Below are 27562 nucleotides of genomic sequence, written 5' to 3'. Positions count from 1 at the left end.
ACGAGGGTGGCTCTGCACCTTGGTCAATGTTAGTATGCATATGGTTGCATATTAACTCAGTGTCGTCTATAGAAGGGTGACCCTAAGGGTGTATTCCACCTACAGTACCGTCATATAGCATCATCGTTAATGCTCAAGACCAACAAAATTCGCAATTGCAAAAAAAAGCCATCTCCATCAATCAGTTCATTTCGAACTGATTAAATTAGTTCACATCCATAACGAAATCACTCTCAATCATTTTATACTATAATAAAACCATTAATCCAAATACGCCCATTCGCGAGTGCTGAGCTCGGAATGTCGCCCACAATCTGCGATGATATGTACACTAATGGGTTATCCACGGACAAATAATTCGATTTCCGGGATTATACATGAAATCTGTCGATCCGACAGAATTTTAACTAACTCTCTTTTCATCCCACTCACATGTAGCACCGGCAGGATAACTTGAACCCACATATGAAGGGGACACAGCAGAAGCCTATAAAATATTGTCGAACTTGACGAGAGTAAAAAAGGATGTCACTCAGGATAAAATGTAAGTGAACAGCTGTGTTGAAAAAAATTGGGAAGCTTTATAGCTGAGAGTCTTATTCTGAATTCTATGGAGCACGACAAGGAGTTAACATCCAGGGAGTCATCGTAAGTGGGATAAAACCCTGCTAGGATCTGAGCTTCTCCGTCTGAAGCTACGATGATTTCCATTTTAATGAATAGTTCAGGTATTTATGAGATCCTGAGAGTGATTGAAGGAACAATGAAATATGCGCCAGAAATATATAATTTAATGCGGTCATAAAAGCAGTTTTCATTCTCTGGAAAAATTGATCCGAATTGTCAAGGTAAGCATAGAAGAAGTCCTTTTATGGCTCCATCGGAGATGTTTGAATATTTTCCAGAGGGAAATGTGTAGGTTTAGACCTACACATATATGTATGATTATGTACATTTCAGATCCAAGGAGAAATAAGGTAAAAGCTTTACATGGAGTTCTGAGAAAATGTCCTTTTAGAGAACTCATATTTTCAGTCTTCCTTTTGATGATTGAGCTGAGGAGTTTTACGTTCCCAGCAGATGGGCGCTTGTGTATTGTACGACTTGTCCAATTTATTTGTTTTTGACAGAGACGTAGGAGCCAAGGACACCGTGATATAATCAAACGCTGTAAACAATGCAAGAGCAGCGACTGACTGCGGTGGTTGCGTTTAATGATGTCTCAAATTGGACTTTGGTTTCAAGATTGACGTGCAAGGATAAAATAAAATTGTTTTGTCTAGAGTTTTGATTAAAAATCTTTTTATTTCTCTGTGGGGGTGCTACTATTCATCTGTTGGCTTAAAATATAGTAGGCTACTGGGCATTTTTGATAAGATTTGCTTTTCAGAAGTTTATGTTCAACTTTAAATTATATCAAGGCAGGAAGAGATTTTAATCCTGAAGTCAAGTTGGCATTCGCTCCTTCACGTAAGAAGGGTTCCAAAATCATTCACTCTGTAACAAACTCCTCTTACCTTTCAAATTAGAGGGATATAGGTGAAGGTTTCTTCAAGACAAACTTTTAAAACAGTTCAGCAATCGACATCCCGATTAACCTCACTGAAACTCGTGTGATTTTACCTGTGACTCGCTCCCTCTCGGAAACTACCTTGTCATGGTGGGGAAACCTGGGGTAGGTTTCTACTACACTAAGGGTGTGCAAAAACACATGAAGATGGAAACAAAGGATTGTAACTCTCCAAGTGGTAAGAAGTCACCGACTTCGAACCCACCCACGAATTTGAGCAAGCAGGTCGTGACCGAGGCACGGATTTTAGAGGCCTCACCAGATTCATGTTCACGGAGAAATCTGTGGAAAACAGTCTCTCCACTTCAGTAGAAACCTGCACCATCCAGAAAATCCTTTAAAGAGAGGAAACCTGACTCCGGCCGGTTTGCCGATAACACTGTTGTCTAACTCTTCTGAAAAACGGGAGAGGAAGCCTCGGCAGAAGGAAAATTTAGCCGCAAAGGCCTGGCTGTTAGAACCATCTACTCCACCGAAAGCGGAATAATGTAGACGCAATTGGTGTAATTCTGACATGTGGAAACCGATCCATGCAGTCCGGATACCGTGAACCTGGAAGGGTTCCCAATCGACGGGAACGGAAGGCACTGCGAAAGCTGGTAAAGTTTCTTGGGAATGAGGACATGGACTTTGCTACAAAATCAAGTGTGGCGATATCCAGAGAAACCGGAACTTTCGGCATAAGATTAGGACAAGCTGGTAACCCTGGTGAGATCCACATTGATTGCAGCGGACTTTTCATATTAGACTACCATAATTTCTACAAATATAAGAGTTAGCCAAAGTAACATGCAGCACGCCAAAGCTTCTTCCTCTCTCCTGGCAAAGATGTCGAACTGTCCTTATATATTTCTGGTACATCTTGTCGCGGTCAATTTACAATACCAGGTTACTGGTAAGAGGAGAAATGTTATACTTGCCCCTATTTACTTACCCTATGATTCTTTGTGTCCTCCGCAGGCGCAAGAACTAAGGAATGTGGTAACATATGCAGAAATAAGTGACCTTGACTTTTTAATAAGTTTTGATGCGAATGATCAGCATATTTGTGATTTGCAATCCTTTGTTTGATTTTATCACTTCAGCTGGTCAGATGACCGCGAACGTAGGGCGTGCCCCTATCTTCGTGGGGCCAAGAAGAAGAGGAGCAATTGACTTAACAATCTGCACTTCAAAGTTGTTAGAGTTGGTTAGAGATTGCGGAGTGCTAGGCGACTCTCAACTCACCGTTACTTAGAATTTAGTCGGACTAATGCAGGCGAACGCTCTGTAATATAAAGGCAGAAACCTAGGAAAACGGATTGGACAAAGTTTAATGAACATTTTAGTGACAAAATGGAGCTCCCTCTTTGGCTATAGAAGATCAATTGGAAACTCTGAATTTTAGTGTGCTTTGAAAAGGCTTGCCCTATTTCCCGAGGACAACGCGGTAGAACGGTTTCATGGTGGAACCGAGAACTGCAAATACTGAGGAAATCAACCAGATTACTTCTAAATTGTGTTTGTAAAAGCAATAATAATGAAGACTGGTTAAACTTCCGGAACTCACAACGTGAATATAAGAAGCTCTTAAACCGTTCGAAAGGAGACTCCATTAGAGCATACTGTAAGGACCTGGAAAGTGAAAGGGAGACTTCCAGTCTATGCAGAGTCCTTAATAAAGATGAGTCGGGCCAGTTGGACTCTTCTAGAAAGCCCGATACTTTTTTCACGAATTCCAGGGTTGAGTCTATATAGACTCTCTTGGAAGTACACCACCCGGGAGAACAGGTCCCAGAAGTGGGAAAAGAAAATTGGCAGTTTCTGCAAACCTTTCAACACAAAGGGGAATTGGAACACTGCTAGAGCGGTTGTTACTAATGAAAAGGCGAAGACAGATGAACACTTCAAAGCACCTGGCACGCACGGCATCTATTCGCAATGCTAAAGGAGGATATAGAGCACTTGGGGCAGCTTCTAAGAAATATTTTTCGACGATGTCTTACACTGGTCTACATGCCTTCTCCCTCGCAGAAGGTTAAGGTAGTCTTCATACATAAACCTGGTAAAGATAACTATTTAAATTCAAAGAACTTCAGGCAAATCAGCTTCATATCATTTTCGCTGAAATGCCTGGAGAGACTGATTGAGCGTCACATTCGCAAGAAGGAGTTAGGGTCGCACCCCCTAAATGAAAACCAACATGCTTACCAACGTGGAAAGTTCTGTGAGCGGACGCAACTCTGAATGGAGTACGCGATTGGGATGTGGTGGAATTTGAAGGGACATTTGACTGTGCGCCCCTCCAAAGATTCTGTGATGCCGGCAGAGAGTATGGTGTTGATGAAACTTTAATTAAGTGGATCTAGGTTATGTTAACGCAGAGATTGCTGTGTGCTGAAGTGGGTGTTGATCGTTACCTAACAACGGAAGCGACGAACGGCTGCTCTCAATGTATGTATGCTGTCGCCGCTTCTGTGGAGTATGTTGATCGACTCGCCACTCTGTGAACTGCAAAATCTTCCAATACACGCACAAACTTATGCGGATTGCGTGGCTGTGCTAGCTGTTGCCGGAACAATGTAGAAATACACATCACGATGTTAATTTGATTGACAGTTGGTGCCTCAAACGTGGGACCACAATAGTATTATTTACAAAAAGGAAGAAACTGAATGTTCTTTGTCTTCAAGAGATGAGGGGTACAACCCTCAACTCTCCGAAGAAGTGGAATATTTGGGAGTTATTCTAGACAAGAAGCTTCTTTGGAACAAACATGTAGAGGTGAAAATGAAACGAGCTTCGACATGGCCTCATGTGGTAATGTTGCTATCATTAGACCGATATTAGCTTATGCATCTGTAGTGTGGTAGGTTTAAGGTGAAACAAAAGAGTTTTCGCTGTGAACTCCCACACTGCAACTGTGTTTCTGAGTATTATTGGTACCATTAGCACGACATTCAGGTCTGAATGCATTACTCAATTTGTATCCCTTGGATTGGTTTATTCAGAGCAATGCAATGAGAGCAGCTCGTAGACTAATTCGATTAGATCCATGGGGAAACAATGGATGCGGGGGAAAAGAGCACTGGCAGAGCCATTGGGAGAATTGAATCCAGTTTTGCCTGGTAGAAGACATGAAGTTATTTTAAAAAGAGGAGAAAACTGGGACGAACGAGAAGAATGGGTGTAAGGTGCACTGACGTCTTTTACACCGAGGGCTCAAAAATGGAATAGGTTTCCGAAGCAGGAATAAAAACGAGAAGCGGACTTTTCCCTTGGGACAATATACAACGGTTTTTCATGCTGAAGTGTATTCGAGTTTAAGGGCGGCAACTTGGATGATTGACGATTGGATGAAGGACAGGCGCATCGCAATCTGCGGCGGTAGTCAAGTTTTAAGCATTAAGAATTGAGGGTGCTGACCAGTCTTTTGATCATTTAAAAAATCGTTCAGGAATGTAGAAGCCGATTGAACTCTGTTTCTCGATCGATCGAGAGGGAAATGGAATCTCGGATTTCAATTTCCCCCAGGCCCGGACCGGAACCAGCAGGGATGTCAGTAGCATTGGCTAATACTGTTATCAAAAACCCGTAACAAGCTTCCCGTACTGTTAGTTGGTCTGCCTAAATGCTGCCAAACGCACCAAACTTTTATTGCCAGAACCAAAGAAATATACTTCAATGTTTATCCTGGCGAAAAGCAGCAAGACTTGCGGGAGTATTGTAGGCATTCTTACTGGCTATAGTTCACTAGCTGAAGTTATGTTCAGAACTGGGTTGCCATAAGGTGATAACATACGTATATCATGTAATGAGGAAGTGGGACCCACGGAACATTTTCTATGTGTGTGCCCGGCCTCATCGCATCAGACATCGGATTTTTGGTGCTGATGTGCTACAATTACAGCATTCCCCATGAATTGCATCGTGTGGAAGGCTATGGAATCGTCAATTCTCTACTCCTGAACGCAGCTAGGAATTCGCAGTTGTACTTGCTAAGAATTTTAGTCTCCGAGCCATACAGGAGGACTGGCAAGATTACTGTCTTGTACAGTAAGAGCTTTGACACAATAGTGAAACGTTTCGAGCGGAGTAAGTTGGAAAGCTGAGATTTGTTGTTTGTGCCAAAAACTTATCCCTAAAACGTGATGGTAGGCATGCTATGTCCAATAATGGACGTTACAATCTATCACTACAATGAAGTTTAATTTTCTGAATCTCAACAAATTGATAGATTACAAGCGACGGGCCGAAATTCGAACGAAATCCCCAATAAAACTACCGAATAGATAGCAAGTATTCTTCAAGCACTCCCTCCTGAAGGCGTGAATATATAACCACTGGAAACTCACTGCCGTACTCTCCACACTCTCCATCAAAATTTGAGCAGCAGATTATTTTCCGGATTCTATTTACCTTATTTAATTTCTATTTGCTCACACTTAATTCATACAAGGCCTCTATACCACCATATGATTTCTCCCCGTCAACAGGAAACTATTGCTCATATCAGGTCTAATGTTGGTTTCCGCTCCTACAGTCAATAATCGTTTGGACGAGTGTCCGCCTAATACTTATTCCGAAAAAAGGATCAATACTTCAACAGCTCCGAGACTATAGCCATCCTAGCATTTTGTATCAAAATTTTCAAGCGAGCAGTTTCTGGTTGGCGAGCACTGCGACACAAAAGGACAGTTCTTTGCGCCCCTTTGCTCCACTTTTCATCGTAGACCCCAGACTTACATGCAAATAAATCTATCCTACATACGTCTCCGGGCGCATTGTTTGAATTCGTATGGTGAACAAAAAGAATTGCGCATGTTCGTCGTTCTTCAATCACTTGTGTGTGAAGAATTAATTCCGCGAATGTTTCCGACATTCCGTGCCGCCTAGAAACTCGATTTGTAGTCTTTTTGCTCCCGCCGAAATTTTCTCAGCGAAGATTACCTGCATTTTTATTGAAATGAACGCCGTTCAGGCTTTTTTAAGCGAATCCGAAAGTCAAATCTTAGCCTGCAGTCTATGTTTTCCCTATTTCCAGTGATGAAGCAGGTAATCTGACTGTCATTATTAGTCGCCAAGACTAGTCGAAAAGGCACTGATAGTTTGACAACCGATCCTATCCTCGCCGTTGCTAATGTTGGCCACTACCATGCCTAGCTTCGTAAAAACTTCGAGTAGAATTTCGTCAATCGGATATCTAACTTTATCGCCACTAGGACGTCATAGAGGGGAGCTCATTTTCATTTGAAAAACTGATTAACTCCGATTAATCATCCTTCTGAAGGCAAATGTTAGATGCGGTACCGGTAGCTCGCCTCTCTCTTCTATGGGGTTACGTCGGATTTGATATTATGTGCGCAACAGAGCCAAATCAAATACCATTTCGCCCCAAAGGAATTCTCCTGGTTATTACAAAGGAGGTTTTGAATAAAGGATAATGTCAACATCTAGAAAAAGGACAGTATTTGGTCAGGTATCTCAAGTTGAATGCCCAGACGTGACATTTATGAGATGAGTTGTCACAATAGTCTACATTGCAAAGCTTTTCTCAGGTACCGAAGCGCTTTTGAATTAAAGTTTGCTACCGAAAAAACCAAACTCCGATTTCGACAACCACACTAAACACATATCCTTGGGACTAATGAATGAGAAAGAAAAAAAGACAAACTAACCTGAAAACCGGTCCAAATTATGTAGCTCACTGTTTAACCTCCCTAAGGACATCATCTGCAAGAACCTCTCCTTATTGAATCGTTTCAACGTTGAACATCTTCCTCCGGCAAACAGACGTTCTTCATAATCGTATTAATGCATTTTTAAAATAAACTACCACAGCAGACTGCGGATTTGATATTTTCTATTATCTATGTATCCTTTCCTTATGGCTTCAATCCCGCTGCGGTATTCCGCACAGAAACCTTCTTTGAAATTCTCTTTGTTTTCAACTTTTGCAAATGGTGGAAGCTGTTTGCAAATGCATTAACATTATTAAATGGATAGACACAAAGCGAGCTTGGATTTGAGAGTTTCATCCTTGGACTTTTAAGAGCCAAGGACTTTGGCATGAAAATTTTATCTCAACGATTTGTTCAAGTGGGATCTAGTGCAAGCCAGGAATGAGTTATGTTGGAGAATATTTATTCTTTCGGAGTGCAAGGATTCTGATTTATGGCAATAAAGGATGAAAACAATCTAGAGATGTCTGCATAGGTCGCATCCTGTTCTCTGCTCTATATTTGGTAGCTATATAAGTTCAGTGAAAGCTATATAGGTGTATACTTTAACAACTTTAACGTTATATTTTGAGCAAATGTTTATTCTTGACAGATACAATTCAGGGTGGAGAAAGAAGTACATTAGCTACATATCTGGTTCGTTTACCGTGCTTGACTTTTTGATCGAAGCACAAACCATTTTATTTTTTTGGTTAATATATAGTGCTAGATAACGATCAGCTGGGAGCAATATACAGAGGAGGCTGAGAGGTGGTAATTTTTAATAAGTTCGAAAATGAAGTGCCAAACTTCTGCTACTAGTCCAAATCTGCAGTATAGGGCACCGCTATGTCAAGTTCGCTAATAGAAATTTTTGTGGGGAATATCCCTCCTAATCAACAGAAGACATATTGGTTTCCCAGCTAAATTCTGCGGATGCCCTACCTACAAATCCCGATTTTGAGCAATAAACCTGCGAAAGGCCAAAAACGCCAATGCTTCCGACATTCTTAATATTTAATGCGTCATGTTTTAAGACGACAAAATGCAACAATCAACCAATATGGAACCCGCGAACACCAAAAACCTTCTTCTACAACGACGACTGATGGTTTTGACGCTCAGGGCATCGCAACTTCACATCTACCGGGGAGTATTGTTGACCGGAACCGGCTACCAGAAGTTGTTTACTTTTTCGTGTACACATTCGTAAACATGTGTCAATAATTCAGTTTTGCGCTCGTGGAATTAGAATCTTATTTGAAATAGCATTGAGCTACGAAAGCTATCCATAATTTGATTATCTCTATTCGCACCCACGAACAAATTCCGCAAGAGGGGTAAAAAAGTGATATGACTTATCCACAAAGAAGGTGAGAAGTTAACGTGTGGCAATTACAAAGGCATCTCACTGCTTTGTGCTTCGTATAAAATCTTCACAAAAATTCTGGAGAGAAGAGCTAGACTGTACGCCCATAAGATGGTTAGTTGATACCAAGGAGGTTTTCGGACTGGAAGATCGACCATTGACCCGTCATTTATAGTCAAATAAGTGGTAGAAATGCTGGTAATTCAACATTGATGTTCATTTAATATTCGTGGACTCTTGCATATGACGTATGGATATACGTGGAGCAGGCATATGACAGTATTGACCGAAATGTATTCTATAAATTAAGCCTTGACCTGGGAACTCCAGTAAAAGTGATAGGCCTTACCAGAATTACAATTTCCTGCACAACGGCGCAGGTGAGAATCACTAATAGCCTGGTAGATGCGTTTGAGACAAACGGCGGAATAAAATAAGAAGATAGACTGGCATCTCTACTGTTCAATTTAGCACTGCAGCAGGTTATACAAAAGTTTCATATAGATAAAAAAGTATAAGTCCTGCCAAATCCTCGCATATGTCAATGAAATAAACATCATGGTGCTATCTTTGATATGAGTTTATTTTTATAAACCTTGACGAAAGTTATAACTCAAATGAGAGAAATGGCCCACTAGACAAAATATTTATAACGAATGGCGAGTACAATATAGAAAATGTAGACAATTTTATGTACTTGACATATGTTAGATGTACTACTGACGAAAAATGGAAATGGATATGACGAAATAAAACAACAAATTCAACTCGGTCTTACCTTCCGAAAAACTGATCAATACCTTCGAGAGGAGGGTCAGAAAGGAAAAGCAATGCCGAATTAGATACAAAGATGAGTTGTGCAAAATATTTAACGACCCTGAAGTATCCAAATAAATAAAACTTCGGAAGCTACAATGGGCTGGCCTTGTTGAACGAATTGACCATATTCGGATTCGAAGGGAGGGGGAGGAACCAAAACTGGTAGGAAAATTCCGAGCGCGTTGACCAGATTCTGTTAACGAAAACAGATTTCGAAATTGGGGGACACGATCGATGGGCCGAGATGGTTCGAGGAAGTACATCCTGGAAGACCAAGGCCGGAGATGAGCTGTAGACCCTCGGCGATGATGAGCCCTGAGCCCATTTCCGTTTGATGACGTGGTCTCTCTGGGCAGGAACTTTTTTCACTTTTTCCACTTCTTTCTCCTTCTAACAACGAAATTAGTTCTACCTGTGCCTGCGCAGGCTTTAATTATTTACATTCATCTTGTTTGGAACAAACAAAACTTCGCAACCAATGTCGATCACGTTCCCAGGGCTCAGTTGTCTCTGCCTCATATGAAACCGCAAGCCAATATTTTTTTAAAAAATATATATTTTGGCCAAAGCGAGGGGTCCATGAACCGAAGATAATACGAGAAAATTTGTCTTCAATTCAACAAAAAAAAAACAATCTTACAATTATACTGTAAGAAGAACTCATTGGCAAAGTGGAATTTAAACCGGAGGATTTACACCAAACAAAACATCCTCAGGTAAGGAGGTGTTGAAAAAGTGATTGGAGTATCAAAATGCGTCCGTTGAATCTAAGGGGGTTATAATACTATAGTATACATAGATCCAAATGTACCGATTAACGCCAAGCTGGCAGTAAACTTATACACAGATCGAGGATTCTCCACTTCGTGTTCTTCAGTTTAGATTTTGACTACGTCATAAGGAATCCTCGACTGGAACTTCAATGCTAACACAAGAGTGTCCAAATGTAGAATATTGACACTCATTGTACACTACAGTACACTGTAGTAGATGATGTGGTTTGACTGATTTGACTCTGGTACTCATTCACAGCTGAGTCAGCTCGTATCCGACATCAAATCATATGGTAAAAAATTATAGACACGATTTTGAGAAGTGCAGATTTTGGAGAACCCACCAAATTTATATTTCTCCATGGAGACATCTGTGGTAGGTTTGCCTTCCAATTTTTTGAATGTGACATCACGTCAGAAAGAGCAGTACAGCAACTCACCTAAAAAGAGAAATAAAAACTTGAATACTGCGTTGAAATTCGGCATTATTGCTAAAATTTACCAGCAAATGGAAGAAAGCACGATATCGAAAGGAAGTCTTAGGGTCGAATTTCGTATATAGGATCCTATCCTATCAAGGGAGAAGGAAAAAAGGAGAACTGATTATGAGGATGCAACTGAGGGCCATGAACCTGGAAAGTCGTCTAGCTGATTTCAAGCAAGGTGAAGTCTCTTGCAACTTGGGAAGTCGTTGGGAATAAATGCATGGACATTGTGTTGCCTTTACAATCTTAGTAGAAATTAGGACCATTGGTTTTACAGGTGATTCCAATGATTCCAGGCCAGGACACTAATACGGAAAAGGAAAAAAAGGAGACATATACATTCAAGTGGAAGTTTTGCTTTGATCATTCCTGTAAATGTCTGAACCAAAGCCAAGATTAAATAACCACCAGCCAATTTTTTCACGATGGGCTCTTCGATGAGGCTACCTTAAAGTGCCGCTAATAGCCAATCCCGGCGACAACTTTCGGCGTCCAAGCAAAGTCCAGCATCGTGAATATGCTGAGCAGAACAAAGTATGCTGTATGTTGAATAGTCAGGCGTTGAAGAAGCCAAAGTACAAGGAAGTCGACTGTCGACCGAAGGGAGGACTTAAATGATGTATAATGAATATAATTGATGGTTATATATCCTTGAACATAAGATCGAATTCAAATCAGAGTGTTGAGCCTGCATCCCATAATTCTGTTGGAAAGGCCCTTATACGCATATTAGAGAGATCAAAAGTTTTGTCTGCGAGAAGTAAACGTTTACTGGATCCAAAACAATTTAGGATCATAAGCGCTTCCATTTTCTAAGCTGATTGTTCGTCGCCATTTCTCGCAGGGTTGGAGGCCTGTCTGCGTCGTAACATAAGAAAATTCGCTATAGCGCTGATGAGGGAAGCGGAATATATCGCAGAGTTATTCACCGTTGCATCTGAAGTTTCTGGAAATTTACTTCCAATTTTCTCAAGACCAGGATCAAATTGAGACTGTTCTGCGCCAATGTTCTTTCTGTATTGTTAGTAAAAAGTACATGGAAAGAAACCACCATTGTTAAATAAAAGCTGCAAGTTTTCTTCAATGTTCGCCTGCAACGTGTCATCGGAGCACGCTGACCTGACAAAATTTCGAGCAAAGAACTTGGTCGGATCAAAGTTCTGTTGCTCACGGTAGAGTTGATCAGAAGGTGGAAGTGACAATGGGTAGGTCAGATATTAGGGAGGGTCGGCGATAGCATTGCTGGCTACGCCATTCAATGGAACGGTCGTTTGAGGAGCCCTTGACAAAGAACAGTAGAGAAATGGTATTGGGTTCTTGGAAGGTCTTGAAAGAAGTTGAAGCGCGTTTCAGTGAAATGTGTACAATGGCACGTGGGCATGGTTGTCGGGTTATGTACAACCAAGGAGTGAATAGCAAACTTATTAGTTGAAGAAAAGAAAATTTGATATTGTTAATCTATTAGGATAGGTAAGCAGTGTTCTACCTAGCTGTCTGTGGAGTTCTTATTTCGTGTAAGGAGCATCTTCCATTATAATGACCAGAAGATGCGAAAATAGGGAGCACACCAAAAGGTTGTGTTTCATCAACATTAGAGGTAAGGAAAGCTCGTTGGAATTTCCCTTCCCAGTTGCGGAACATATGTTATAATTTTTTTCGGCTCGTGAGTGAGTCGGTATCACCTGTTTTGCATGTATGGGGAGATCCTTCAAATTCAGGTAAAATGGCATTATTCATTACATGCCTGGGGGTTTATAGTTCCAACAGGTCCAACACATTTTGTGTTTATAAGTGAAACTTGTGATAAATAGAAACGCGATCAGCGGACCAATTTGAATAGCGTTTTACTTGACACACGCAGGAGAACACAGACGTTTAATAACAGCTTGCAATCAAAACGTAAGCATAAACTATTTCCCATGCAAGCTAAGGAAGCAAATATTGTTGAAAGGAAAGTTAGTGTACTCCAGAATTGGCCACATTGCACCAGCATGCACTAAAAATGAAAACAGATTGATGAAGCGCGGAGAAGAACACTTCATCAAGAACGGCTCTGGCTAACGACCGCGTATGCTGTGCAAGGAAAAGAAGGTGTGAATGGCTGACTGTTATAGGACGTGACAAATGTGTGGTATATATGTAGAAGGACGATGAACCTTATACGTAAATGAGATTGATACAAATCAATCTTGACGGATGCAGGGCAGTCGACATTTGTAAACCAAATTGACTTTGTGGCAGTACTACTTATGCGAGAGGTGGTCACTTGGGAAACAGGTCTTTCAAGAAATCATGAGACATGATGAGGATTTTGCAAGAGTAATGCACCTAGATGTTGAAAAGTTTGTTGTGAGATGCTGCTGATTATATTCATTAAATATTTGTGCCACATTTTATTTGACAGGATGAAACTTCTAGCGAGTGACAAAACACTACACCCGTAGGTGAGGCCGCCTTTTTCGATATTGAGGATGGAAAAGACAGCAAAGGAAAGTGTTCTCTAAGCAAGATAGCCAGGGTATTTCTAGTGACTTTAGAAGGACGTAACGGCCCAGAAGAAAGGACGGTTAAAAAGGCAAGATTGTTATCTTTACACGCAACTGAAGCATATGGTGTGCAAAATGGTGTTTGCTGCCCAATAGGAAATAAAATTACTGGTGAAACAAAGACATGGTGGTTTTTTTACTTCCGAGCAGAAGGAGGTTCGAGATGCTTATGTTGGATGTCCAATATGTTAATAACTAGATCGGATCTCCCTTGCTACATAGTTCCGCCAGTCCAGAAATACCGCTCGAAGAAACTCAACTTTTAAAAGATGGACGAAGGGAGGCAGGAGTTCCTCAAAATTCCGTACCTGGATTCATGTTTCATGGCTAGAACTACAGGAATATGTAATGGTTATCTGTTTTGTAGATGATTCCGTATTTTCGAGCTCTTTGTTATTCCGGATCATTCAAACTGGAAACCAACTGCCCAAAGCTTCAATGCAGAGTTAGCCCTATTTAGGACAATTCGTTGTATTCTCCCGAAAAGGACGAAGTTAGGTTCCTCAAAGAAGGGGAATCCCAGTGTTGCGCATATATTATGTTATAAAAAATTTCATCAATTTTAGTAGTCCAATAACGATTAGAAGTTGGGGACAGTTATTCTTCGTGAACTAGGAGCCAGAAAAATGTTGCGAATATGATATCGATGTGCACAATATGTTCGTTGACTTCCGCCATACATACATACATATAATAGTGTTGATTGTTGAACGGAGATCGGGTTAAAAATCAAAGCGGCTTAAAAAAGCCACATTAGATAATAATAATAAAGTATTCCAATCAAAAATACAAAATGATTCTCTGCCTCAAGCTTCCCCACAGGTGGCCTCGCTCCCATTGTCTATATTAACTTTCTGGAATATACGCATGAAACTACGCTAACTATCGCTTTGAGGTTACTCTAGTTTGAACAGGGAATCGAAGTGTTTCCGGTTATTAGTACAGCGAAGTTGTAGCGAGTGATAATTACATATAACTAGTATGTCTATTTGTGTGCCAGGTTTAGGAATGTAGAGTGGTCCTTTCAATACTTCAGTACTTCGTGTCCTTACACTGATGCATGGATCCGCACCGGAATATGAAAAACGAACAAACATCGGACATTGCTAATGCTAAAGCTTGAAAATTAAATATAAACAAACAAGTCGGAAAAATGGAAGCCGGATACTTCAGGTATGAAAAGTTTTGTGTATCTCTTTTATGAAAATATTTCAGAACACTGAAGCCATCCACAACACAACCTTCCGCGACACCTATAAGAGGGAAATGGATGCCGCAATAACCGTAGTCAACAGAGAACCTGGAGATGAAGCATCAACAAATGATCTTCACAATCACCTGAAGAACGTTCTCATGGATACGGCCACAAACATACTTGGCCCCAGCCGCAAAAGGAGTCAGAACGGCTGGTTTGACGATGAATGTAAGCTAGCAACGAAACAGAAGAATGCCGCATACCGAGTAATGTTGAGACTTATCACGAACTCCGTCGAGCGGAGAAGCGACTTCACAGACGAAAAAAGGAAGCCTGGGAGAACCAAGAAGTCTGTGAACTAGAAAAGTGCAGGGAGCAACCCCACCAGGCGCGGAAGTTTTATCAACAAGTCAGCAGGATGAATCCTTAGACACCTCGATGCTCATCCTGCCGAAACAAAGAGGGAAATCTGATTTCCGACAGAATGGGCATATTAGAGCGATGGGTTGAGTACTTTGATGAGCTACTGAACAACCAGAACATCGGCGAGTTGGAGGTCCCGCCAACTGAAAACGACGAACAAATACTGCCACCACCAAGTTTAGGAGAAACAGTCCGTGCAATTCATCGGCTAAAAAATCATAAGTCGCCAGGAGCCGATGGAATTATAACCGAATTGGTTAAATATGGAGGCGACCAGTTACACCAAGTGGTTCATCAACTTGTGCTCAAGGTATGGGACAGCGAATCAATGCCTGAACATTGGCAACGAGGCATTATCTGTCTCTTACATGAAAAGGGAGATATCACACAGTGCAGCAATTATAGAGGTATCACGTTGCTGAACACCATCTATAAGATATTCTCCGCTATCTTGCTAGGCCGGATAGCCCCATACGCACAGAACATTATTGGCCCATACCAAGGACACAACAGATCAAATTTTCTCTGTGCGGCAAGCGATGGAAAAACTGTTGGAATATGGACAACATTTACACCATCTATTCATCGACTTTAAAGCCGCCTATGATAGCATAGCCAGGGTAAAACTGTACACGGCCATGAAAGAATTCGGTATCCCGACGAAATTAATAAGACTGACTAGGCTGACCCTCACCAATGTGCGAGGCCAGATAAAAGCAGCAGAATCACTCTCAAGACCATTCGACATCAACAACGGTCTACGACAATGGGATGCCCTATCATGCGTCCTCTTTAACCTGGCCCTTGAGAAAGTGATCCGTGATGCTGAGGTAAATGCAAGTCCACCCAACTACTGGCCTATGCTGACGATATCGACATCATGGGAAGAACCACCCGCGATGTACAAACTGCCTTCATCCAGATCGAGCAAGCGGCCATTGGTGCGAGATCTTGGGCTGCACATCAATGAGGGCAAGACAAAATATATGGTGGTAACGTCAGCACCGATGACGAATCAACGAACAACATCAAACCGCACTGGTCAAACAGGAAGAATAAGGATAGGAAAACACAACTTTCAAACCGTTGATAATTTCTCCTATCTAGGGTCGAAAATCACAACCGAGAACAACTACGATGAAGAAATTCGCGCACGGTTATTGTCAGTCAACAGAGCCTATTTCAGCTTACAAAGACTGTTCCGCTCGAAACTTCTCACCATAGGGTCAAAGCTCTTACTGTACAAGACTATGATCTTGCCAGTCCTCATGTATTCCTCGGAAACTTGGGTTCTTAGCAAGAAGAATTGCGAACTCTTGGCCGCGTTCGAGAGAAGAATCCTCCGAAAAATGTTTGGCTCCCACAATGACGAAATCTATTAGCGATACCATGACCGTCCGGTTGTGGATAAAATCCAGCTCAATAGGTTACGGTGAACGGGTCACTTAATCCGTATGGATGAGGATGATGCCATCCGGAAAGTCTATAATGGCAATATCTATGGTAGAGAAAGAAAACGAGGCAGACCCTCCCTAAGATGGAGCGATGGCGTAGGTCAGGACGCCAGACAGCTTTTAGTAATATCGAATTGGTGGACCTCGGTGCAAAACCGGGATGTCTGGAGTTTCTTATTAAGGCAGGCCTAGACCGGATACCGGTTGTTGCGCCGTTGATGATGATGATGATTTCAGAATATCCACTTTCGCGTGATCCTGACATTCAAAGTCTTGAATTTGCGTGACAACTATTATAGTTAGTATTAGCGCGATTTTCACCCAACTAGGACGATCATTGCTGCAAAATTTCATTATTCCAGGATGAGCGTAAGGGGGGTTTAATAGCCAATTACTGAAAATTATAGTATTATCTTCTTATCTTATTATTAACTTTATTTGAATAGATATCGGTATGGAAGTTATTTTCGAGTGTAGTAGCTTAACTTCCTGATTTTCAGATTTTTCGGTTGGGTAGTTTCTAGTTCGTGAAAGAAATGGTCGCTTTCGACCTCCGCACTCCCCAACTTTCCAACAAATGGAAAAAATGGCTCCGGAAACTACTAACCGAGACCTTTAATTTGATACCCCAAAGGACTGTATTTGGTGAAGGAAAATGTACATCCCCTTTTTGCATGTATGGGAACCCCCAATGTGCATAATCTTGGAAATAGCGAAGTGTCAAACTGAATGCCTGAAAGTCAGAAGACGGAATTAACGCCGAGGAAACACGCCAGAGTATGAACGAAGGTACCTTGAATATAAACAGGCACGCAATAATTTGCAGTGGGCCATCAGGAAAAGTGAAAATTATCACTTCAAGCGAATCTGTGATATGGCAGATGTCGGCAATAAAAGATAAAAGGTCCCCTCCTATTATGCGCCCAACATTATTGTGGGAGATAGTTTCGACATTGTTTCCCCAACACCCGGAAACAACCTTTTCAATGATAGCAATGAGTACCGAAGGCATTCCTGCAGTAACCACAGACGAAGTCCTGGACGCAGTGAAAAGAGTCCGGGATAGCGTCGCCCCCAGCATTAATCGAATCCCTAACAGGGCGCTGAAATTGGCAATTAGAATGGCACTAGGCATGCTCGCTCAGGTATTTATAGATTGCGGAAAAGGAGAGTTCTTCCCCGCAAAGTGGAAAGTACAAAAGCTTGTATTGCCCGAAGAGCGCAGCGAAGCCGATTGGTGAACTAACATCCTATATTTTCTGAATACAATAGGTGAGGTCCTCGAGGTCTATAACTGAGTATATTCAATAATTACAAGGGGCGCTGAAGGAAGGCTCGGTCAGCGGTTAATGCTACCAAACTGGTTTTTGAGCTAACAAGAAAAACCAACGACAAAGGGAAATACTGCGCACTGGTGACTCTCGACATCAAGATCGTATTCAATTCTGCTAGATGGAACCATATAATCGAAGTATTTATCGCGGCATAAATGCAAAATATGTATTAAATATATATATATACATATGTATATATAGCTACTTTATGATTCGGATGAAGAGTCGAAGATGTATGATATAACGGTAGGAGTTCCGCAGGGGTCTGTTCTGGCTCCTCTGAAATGGGCGTTTTACTGTTCCCAGTAAACCCTTGGACGTCGCTTGACGTTGGATTCGCGAATGATGTTGGAGTGGTTATAGCATCCAAACACCCCAACGAAATAGAGATATATGCGACCGAGACTATACCGACGACCAGGTCTATGCTTAAAGACCACATGCTGAAGCCTGACGAAAAACAGCCGGAGTTGATGTTCTTTACAAAGCGGCGGAAACAGAAAACTGTTGAAATTAGCATCGGAGCGCATGTTATTAGTTCTCAACCATCACTGAAATACTTGAGGTTAACATTCGACTCCAAACTGAGGTTTAAACTCCATTCAAAGCTCATTGGACAGAAAACGGCGATTGTCAGCACAACGCTGGCAAGGATGCTTCCAGATATAGGTGTCCCGAAACACAGCCGAAGATTACTTTTATCGCGGGTCGTGAGCTCTGTCCTTTTATTTGCGGCACCAGTGTGGACGTCGGCGAAAAAAGTCGGAGAAAATCGCAGACAGCTTCAAGTTGCATATCGGCTAAGCCCTCTCCGAACTGTTGCGCCTACCGTGATAGTGGGGATGATTCCAGTGGATCTTTTAGCCGATGAGGCAAACCGTTTGTACGAGAATCAGGAAGCCAGCCTAAACAAGCAAAGTGAGCCTATTAGCATGACACCACGCCTAGAATGGTCGGTGGATACACCACGGTGAGAGAAGTTACGATCTGTTTCAGTTCTTAACCGGACATTGTGGGTACAGAAAGTACCTCTATAGATTCGGTCTCGATGAATCGCCCGATTGTCCTACGTGTGAAGGTGCAGTCGAAAATGCAGAACACATTTTCTTTGCCTGCCCAAGATTTAAAAACTGAAGGAGAAAGCTTAAAACAGAGTTAAATACCCGCTTAACGGTGCAAAATCTGGTAAGGTGTAATAAAATACAGCATGGGACTCGGTAGTTACAATGGTGAAACGGATCCACCAGCAGCTAAAAGAAGTAAAAGCGCACCGGAGGCGTAGAAGGGAAGCTACTGCAATTAATTCCATGCAAAGTAGTAGCAGCTCATTTAGGGTGAACAGCTGAGAACTAAACAGCACTGCGAAACAATACTAGAACGGTGGTCCCGCGGGGTGAGTGAGGAGAAAATATGGGAGGTTTTAGTCTGCAAGAGTCCGGCATATGTGTCCGAGATTCTAGATGCGTATCTATAATGGAAGACAGACAGTAAACCGATTTTAATATGGTTTTGTTTTATACAAAATCTTACCTTACCTTACCGGAGCTGGCTGCGTCGGGTATAAGGTTTTTGTATTCATCTTAGGTGAAGAACTTCCTATGCACATTTTTAAAGTTTTATGTAAACACAAAACCTTATTAAAATCGGTTTACTGTCTGTCTGTCTGTCCGTCTGTCTGTCTGTCTGTCTGTCTGTCCGTCACGCGCATTTTTCTCGGAGACGGTTATAGCGATTGACACCAAATTTGGTAGAAAGGTGGCAACTGTGAACGCTCACGCATATAGTGAGTTACATCCTTTTAGGACGAATTTAAGGGGGGTCCCCATACATGCAAAAGGGGGGTGTAAATTTTTTTTTCATCAAATATAGTCATGTGGTGTATCAAATTAAAGGTCTCGGTTAGTACTTTTCGAAGCCGATCATAGTTTTGAATTTTGTTGAAAAGGTGGGGAGTGCGGGGGGTTGAAAGTGGTCATTTTTTTTTCTCAGGAACTACCCAACCGAAAAATCTTAAAAAAAATCAGGGGCTGTCACTATATAGTGCCTAGGCTCCGAAATACCTTCCATACCGATACCTGTTCCAATAAAGTCAATAATAGTACGTTACTATTATTTTTAGTAATTGGCAGGAAAACCCCCCTTAAGTTCACCCTAGAATCAGAAAATTTCTCAACAATGTAGGTTATAGTATAGAGCATGATCCTGCCAAATTTGGTGAAAATCGCACTATTACCAACAAAGTTATACTAGGTCAAAACTGTCGCTCCTCTGCAAATTCAAGACTATGAATGTCAATATCACTTGAAAGCGGTTATTTTCACATAATATATGCATATTTTACGTGCTACATGCTAATGGGGTAAATGCACACTCAAATCTTTTTGTAAAAGAAATACACAAAACCTTTCATATCTGAAGCGTCTAGCTTCCGGTTTCCCGACTTGTTTTTTTTGTGCATAGGTGAAAACTCAAAACATTTCTTTATCTATTTCGAAACTTTCAGACATGGAACACAAAATTGTGTTTTGTGTTTTGTTAGTAATAGCTGGATTGCCTTCAAACTTTCCAGAATTGTGTCTTAAAAGGAAGAATTAGAATGAATTTATAGAGGATTTTCGTGTAAATTTCTAACTTATGCTATTAACTGTATTTTTCAGGATATCGGAGTTGGATGTATTTTGAGGTCTAAATGCATCATTCCGATTTTTTTTTCAGATTTTTCGGTTCAATGGGTTCTGAAAACGGGACCTGTTTCACTCTTCGATGACACCCATTGTATGTATAGGGATTCATGGGCCGCACGTTCTCATCAAATTTTGCGATAATCGTTTCAGCCGTTTCCAAATAAATCAGATAAATAGACAGACAGACAGATTAGCAGACAGACATTGAATCGACTATAATAAGCTTTTGTTCCTCATAAAGAGAACTTTAATATTTTACTCGAATATCAATTATTCTCGTTAATTATGAGGCAGGCATATTATTTGTATTGCTTTAGGTGCAGTAAATTCGCGCAAAATTGATCAGTTTAAACGGCTACAACTTTGATACTAATAGTCGGATTTTCACGAAATTTGGTAGTATTATGCAATTGTTGCAATTTAGTGCTCCTATGACGAACTTCAGGAGGGGTTTCAATCAATTTCCAAAAGTTGCTAAGATTCTGTTAGTAACTTTATTGAGTAGATATCGGATGTTTATATTTTGAAGCGCATCGCCTGATTTTGTGAGATTTTTGGGTTGACTAGTTGCCGAAATTGACTCCTATCTCATTTTAAGTTTACGCACTCCTCACTCATGCATTTTACAATCTACGTAAAAACTAAAATCTTCTTGTGAAAGTACTAATTGAGACCTTTTATTTGATACCTCACACGGGAACATTAGGTGAAAAAAAAAATTGTACATCCCCCACCCCCTCCCTCTATTTCACTGTTTGCGTAGGATTTCAAGTTCCCATAAATAATCCAAATTTCGCTTCAACTGGTGTTTTGTTTTACACAAAATCTTAAAAATTAGTTAACGTCGGGATGGCAAATTGGAAGTTGAAGTAAGGGTAATGACGATGTTGAAGGGGGTCATTCCGAATGAAGGCCGTTTTCCCCCCTTTCTTTGATTTTTTTTGTAAAGAACTGGTTAAAGTTACAAATGCGAATTTTTCACCATATATTTATTAATATCTTGAGCATTCGTAGTCATTTTTCCAGCTCGATAGCATAGTTAATTATTGAAATACAGAGCAACTTATACACCCATCTCCAAAAAAAAAAATGTTTTTTTCTGCTGCCACGTTAGAGCGCGCTGTGATCGTCTTAAAGAAAAAATGTAAACGGCGTATTAATGTGCGGACTTGACCACAGTCCCTAAACTAGGATTATTAAAAAATATTGAAAACTAAATTTTTGGTTTCTTGTTAAACTTTTTTTTTTTAATTTTTTGGTTTTTTTAATGAATAAAAAAAAAACCTACCTACCTAATTATGCTCATTTGCGGACGGTAGAAATATGTTCTGAATAAGTTCTGAAAATTTCAAAGAATTTCCTTGGATAGATTGTGGGCTATGGAAGCAGCCAATTTTCAACATATAGTTCCGAGAAAAACGCATTTAAAAAGTAGAATGTGATTTTTAACCATAAAATCTTAATTGGCAATTAATCTGCTATACCTAGCCCACAAACCTTAGGTTTCTTGACGAAACGCATGTAAATTCTTGGCTTCAATTCTTATCATTTTCGCAAATTCATGCGAACGTCATTTGGACCGGTAAATACGCACTTTATTACCGCGATCGACATAAATCTGGCATGTGACATTTTACCTGTTTAACACTGTAATTTCCGAACAACTCCGAATATCCAAAAATCACTTTGCACATATATTCTACACTCTATCTAGATACAATTGATGCCAGAAAAAAAAATCGATTCCGCGGATCCGACACATGGGATGACCCTTTAAGGGAGCTAAGAAGGCGAAACGGAAATATGTTGCATATAAGGAATAGAATCTTTTATCTGCTCGTCTCCGGATAAAGAGAATTAAACGGTGCGGATACTGACAAACCATGGATACCACAACTTTTACGTTATGGTATTTAGTTCCCAGGAGTGATGCAATTCTCCACTTCTAATGAAAATCATGGTCGCAAATTTTAAATGCCAATATCATTACTTCTGTAAATATCTTCCTGGACAGGATGTGGAAAGTGCAATATTTTTGCCAAGAAAGTTATTCCAGAAGGTAAAAATGCGGTGGTGAATGGGCTCAATTTGGCAGATAAGTACATGTCAATTTATATTTACTAAAGTTAGCCATAAAAACTACTTATATATTTCATAAATTAAATAAAAGTAGAAAAAAAATACGGTTACTTACTTACATGGAAATATAGATAAATTTTGCTCACCTAGAAAAAGAAAATAATATTCAGTATTTTTTTATAATTTACTTAACTTTTTTAAATTGAATTTATTCTTAGAATTTCGAGGATATTGTTAAGTTATCAAAATAGGCAACTGAAATGTTTACAGGAGATACTGTGATACAGAATCTACAAAGTAAAGTCCCCACAAATTTACTAGTTAGAATCCTTAAACATTTCCGTCTTAGCATTTCGAAAGAAGTTAGTGTCACCTGTTCCTTCACCAAAAGTTCAAATATCGAGCCCGTCGTTTAGGCTATAGTGTGACTGGTTACTCATAAAAACTCAGAAGAAGATTAAATCCAACGAGACGTGCCCTCATAAAATTCGCTTCACGTACCACTTGAACTCACTAAATGAAAAACAAGAAAACACCAGCAGGAGAAAGGTCGCGACCAAGTCTCCTAGAAAACAGTCATACTAACAAAAATCTAATTTTAGAGGAAATTTATAACGTTAATTAGCTTACAAGTCGCGGACTCGACCACCCCCGGGGCAATATATCCTTATCAGGTGACAGCTTTTTTCCGGAAGGTCAAATTGAAATCTACAAAACGGATGACAATTCCTCCCCCACCACCGCCACCACCCACTCGAGCCCGGTATAATGAAATGAAATTTCTATTGCTGTTGGCCACAGCTTGCTACAAATTTTGATAAAAATCTTTTCTGTTTGATAGTCGGTGGAGGAAGGATCTTTGCCAGATATCCTTCAAGATTGCTAGGGAATTAACGTTCTCACTGACGCACAAACAACATAAACTTCCGAGCCAATACGAATTGGCCGGGCTAAGTGTCAAAGATGGTGTCAGAAGGGTCGGGGAGGATGGACATTAATTACCGAAATGAACCCCTAAGCGGTGTTTGCGTTGTACATCATAATTATTCCGTTTGATGAGGTCAGTAATCAATTTTCGGATGAATGGATGGCTGTTTGGTAATTGCAGCTTCGCGTGATTACGAATTTGGATAATGTGAATGGAACATCAGATATCTAATCGGGAAAAGCTCAATTGCCTCGGCTGCAATATTCCTAATTTTAGGACGCTCGCCGGTTGTCTTTTGGAGGAGTTGCTGTAGAGTCTTATTATTCGCATAGGTCCATTAAGATTGATGAGCTGTTGCCATCTCCTTCAAAGGTCAACGAGTTTGTAAGAAATGTTTTTAATTTTTTGCACCTTCCACATTTACGACTTGTAATAGAAATAAAGACGTAACATTGCGAGCACATAATACCACAGGAAGGCACAGAAGGTTGAGTTTTTATTTTAATCAGGGATTATGTCTTCTAATATTTCCTTCTTTTGAGTTCATATTTTTCATGAGAAAAAACAAAAAAAAAGTGGAAAGATCCATTAGTACAATCAAATTACTTTTCAGCGCATTATGTAAGTATCCGTCTTCCTCTCCTTAATCCTAGATTAAAATCCCGGAACTTAAGGACAAACTACCAAAATAGCAGGTATACCTGTATGGTATAAGAAACAAGCTTTTACTTTGATTTTTAAAAGCCGATGGGTAAGTGTAAGATTAGCAGGTTACGTAGATGGAACCTTAAGAGCTTTTGGTTTTTTTTATTAAACTCAGGCTGCTGCATCAAATAGTTGACGTATTTAGATAGTTGCTATATATGTGAGGCGTATCGTATTAACTATCCCCACGCGTCATTGCTGTCAGTTCCTAGCCATATGGTTCAAATCCTCCAAGATTTTCCGAAAATATTGCACTCTTCCTTTACTGCTCCCCACCACATAGATCGTTGGTTCCACTTCTACTCCTGTCTTCTGATCCACACTTTCACGGGTATCTGGTCCGTACGCTGACGAAGTTCTTCACCTGACAAGGTGACACGATGCAGGCAGGAATTGATAACAGCTTGGAGCCTTCGTGTAACAGTGACTGTCAGTTTTCATGTACTATTCCCATATAGTAATCTAGAGAGAACATAGGCGTGGAACAACCTCAACTAGATATTGGGGTTGAGATAGTAGCGGCACCAAGTTCATTGCCAGCGTCGGGAAAAACAACGATTTGTGGAGTTAAAAATTGTTCAACGCCGTGGATATTCTTCCAATTAATGCAAGTAGGGGGAGTGCGATGGCCAGTCAGACCGAGAACCTTGGGTTTGTAGACGTTACTCTTCAGTCCAACTCTAGTTGCCCCTTCTGCAAGTGACTAAGGAAGGCTGAGGAACGGCACTGATAACAAGAAGGAAAAGTTTCGGTAAAAAAAGCAAACGCGGTGAATTCCGCTTAGCATTTCAAAATGCTCCATGCAACAGCGTTCCCCCGGAGGTTCCCTTACTAGACCCCTGAACTCCGCAGAATCCACTAAAATTATCCGAAGTGTGTTAATCCATCCATTGCAGGCCATTGCTATCGGTCGGTAAGCCTTCGAAGTGCTCCTAAATTCATTCCAGAATGATTTTAGTTATTTTCTTCGCGATGGCTAGAAGCATGTAATCATCAGCATCCTTGTTGGTCTTTAGAAGTCTTCTCTTGAACTGCTCTTGTGTAAACACAAAACCTTATTGTCTGTCTGTCTGTCACACTCGATTTATTCGGAAACGGCTGGTCCGATTGTCATGAAAATTGATAAAAGCATGTGACCTATTGTTCCCTTTACATGCAGCAAGTGGCGCCATTTAGTATAAGTTTAAGGGGGGCTACCCATGTTGGGTATCAAATGAAAGAGTTCAATTAGTACTTTTCGAAATTGGTTCCATATTAAATATCGGCTGAAACATTGGGGAGTGATGACTCAAAATATGACCATCAAAAAGTGTAACAGGTCTCGTTCTCAGAACATATCCAACCGAAAAATCAAAAAAAATCACAGTAGCAGTAGCACACTCAAAATACATACGGTTCTGATATCTGCATAAATAAAGTTAATAATAGTAAATTAGGATATTTTACAACTTCAGCCGGAAGCACCCCTTACTAGAATTACAAAATTTTCCATTTGGTGGACGACATAAGACACAATTTGGTCAAGTTTCAAGAAAATCCAACTAACAAAGTTATAGTGGGTGAAACTTTGCCATTTGCTGTGAATTTTGTACATTATACAACGTGTATGACGGCATCATCCCATATCAATTCGTCAATACCACAACAAAGTCAGCTGATATGAATGGGGGGTCACAAAGGAACATTTTTATTTAAGTTTTTGGTTTTGTATATGAATATCAATTACTCCAGACAGACATGTGTGTATGTAGGCATATATGCGTGCTAACGAGTTTTGCGGGTAGTTAATCCAGACTGATATAGTTGTATATTTGTACATTAAACCAGCGGTATTCAATATACGTACTATATATGTACATATGTGTACTTTTGTGCATGAAGTAAACCGGAAATATAGGTACGATCACTTTCTATACGTGCATGGATATGTACAGTGTTCGGTAATAGGCAGTTTGTTTGTTTAGGGTGACAATAATATCTATGTCTGTAATATGTACACATATCTTGTAGTTTGAAAAAATATGAAGGAATAGGTTGGATTTGTAGCTATATACGGATGGAAAAATATACGCGCGCTTCCGGTATTCCCACTTGTTGCCTTTAGATTTCTACACAAAACTAACCAACTTTCAAATTTACCTGAATCATATCATTATATAAAAGCAAAGTGGTCATTGACCTCTGTTATCTCTAATAGTCAGGGTGTAAGATAATACGCATGCCTATGCCGGCGTGCATTGTGGGCATTTAGCCTAGCGGATCATTTGGGTTATGATATTGAGAGAGAGAATCTGCACGCGGTAACATTTGAATTTTCCCTGCTTTGCTTTACTGGGCCATGACCTGCTGAAATGCTAGCGACCGGTAAAACAACATGAAGTTTTGAGTAGACGGTGGAGAGTGAGGGAAGAACGTCTAGGGAGAGCAGACTGCGCGTAGTGTACGGTTTGAAGTGTGCAACAAAGTATTGAAGTCCAGCATTGAAGATAGAATTTTCTTCGCTCTGGTATAACTAGTTGATAAATCCTCTCAATCGATGGTACCAACAGTTTTGAATTGAGGATTCCTGGAATGTTACGTCTCTCTTTGGGAACGCAAACGAACTGGGTCGTGACAAACGATACATTTTCAAGTGGCGTAAACGAATTTTTGTTTATCAAATACAATTAGTCCAAATGCTCTTGGATTTGCGTGGAGTGACTTTCCTTCTCCCTAATATTCTGCTTGGTTCGCATGGAAATTCGCTAATGAAAAGTCCGATTGCGATGCCCTGCTGCTCTGTGAGCAGACGCAGTAGCGGCATAAGAACGACGGTCCTTTTCGATACTACTGTTATACTGCAAATGGATTGCATTTTTTATGTATTTTCAGAAAATAATACTTTAATCCATTATGGATCGAAACACAATTGACATGCTGGCGGGCCAGACAAACCTTTCAACAATGTTCTTACGGTCACGAAGACCATGCGTTCTCGTCATCTCCATCTTAAGGTCGAGCAATATGTTGGCTGAGCCCATCTTGACATTCAGATTACTCAATACAAGCACATTATCATCTTTATGAAGCCTCTCCTGACCTATATGTAATAAACAACTCATAGAACGCATCCTTCTCCTCTATATCGAAAATACCCATTGGCATTCAGCAATGTACAACTATGATAATCATTAATGTGGAAACCTTGTCCTGCAAGAAAATAGTTTTCTACCACTAGGTTGTCCACAATACAAAGTGGTTTTCAGAGTAAAAGTCGAAAGAAGGAGAGAAGTGGTCTCAAGCGAGTCTCCATGTTACTCCGCTTGGCCTCTCGAAAATCCTGCTTCTATCACCCGAATTCTTACTCAGTTAGTAGAAAACGAGCATTTTTGGGGGCCTAAATACTGCTGTCGAGGAGACTGTGTACATTTAAGGATCCAGTCATAAACCGCTTTCGTAGACGTTTTGTCAATCGTTATCCAAGGCTCTATTAACGCTGTTTATGTTAAAGAAACTTTAA

The 27562-nt window shown here is 40.5% G+C and overlaps 1 protein-coding gene across 1 annotated transcript in view; it reads right to left on the bottom strand.

Annotated features, from left to right (window-relative positions):
- The window catches only part of LOC119655101, a 171393-nt gene extending 148819 nt beyond the window's left edge, over positions 1 to 22574 (bottom strand). The window contains exon 1 of the mRNA XM_038060823.1: positions 22550 to 22574. The gene's annotated coding sequence lies outside the window, so the exon portion shown is untranslated. The remainder of the gene's footprint in view (positions 1 to 22549) is intronic.
- Between the last annotated feature and the right edge of the window lie 4988 nt (positions 22575 to 27562).

Source organism: Hermetia illucens, chromosome 4 (assembly GCF_905115235.1).
Source record: "Hermetia illucens chromosome 4, iHerIll2.2.curated.20191125, whole genome shotgun sequence".
Classification (NCBI taxonomy): Eukaryota; Metazoa; Arthropoda; class Insecta; order Diptera; family Stratiomyidae; genus Hermetia; species Hermetia illucens.
Note: the sequence above shows the minus strand (reverse complement) of the source record. Positions and strands in the feature narration are given on the sequence as shown.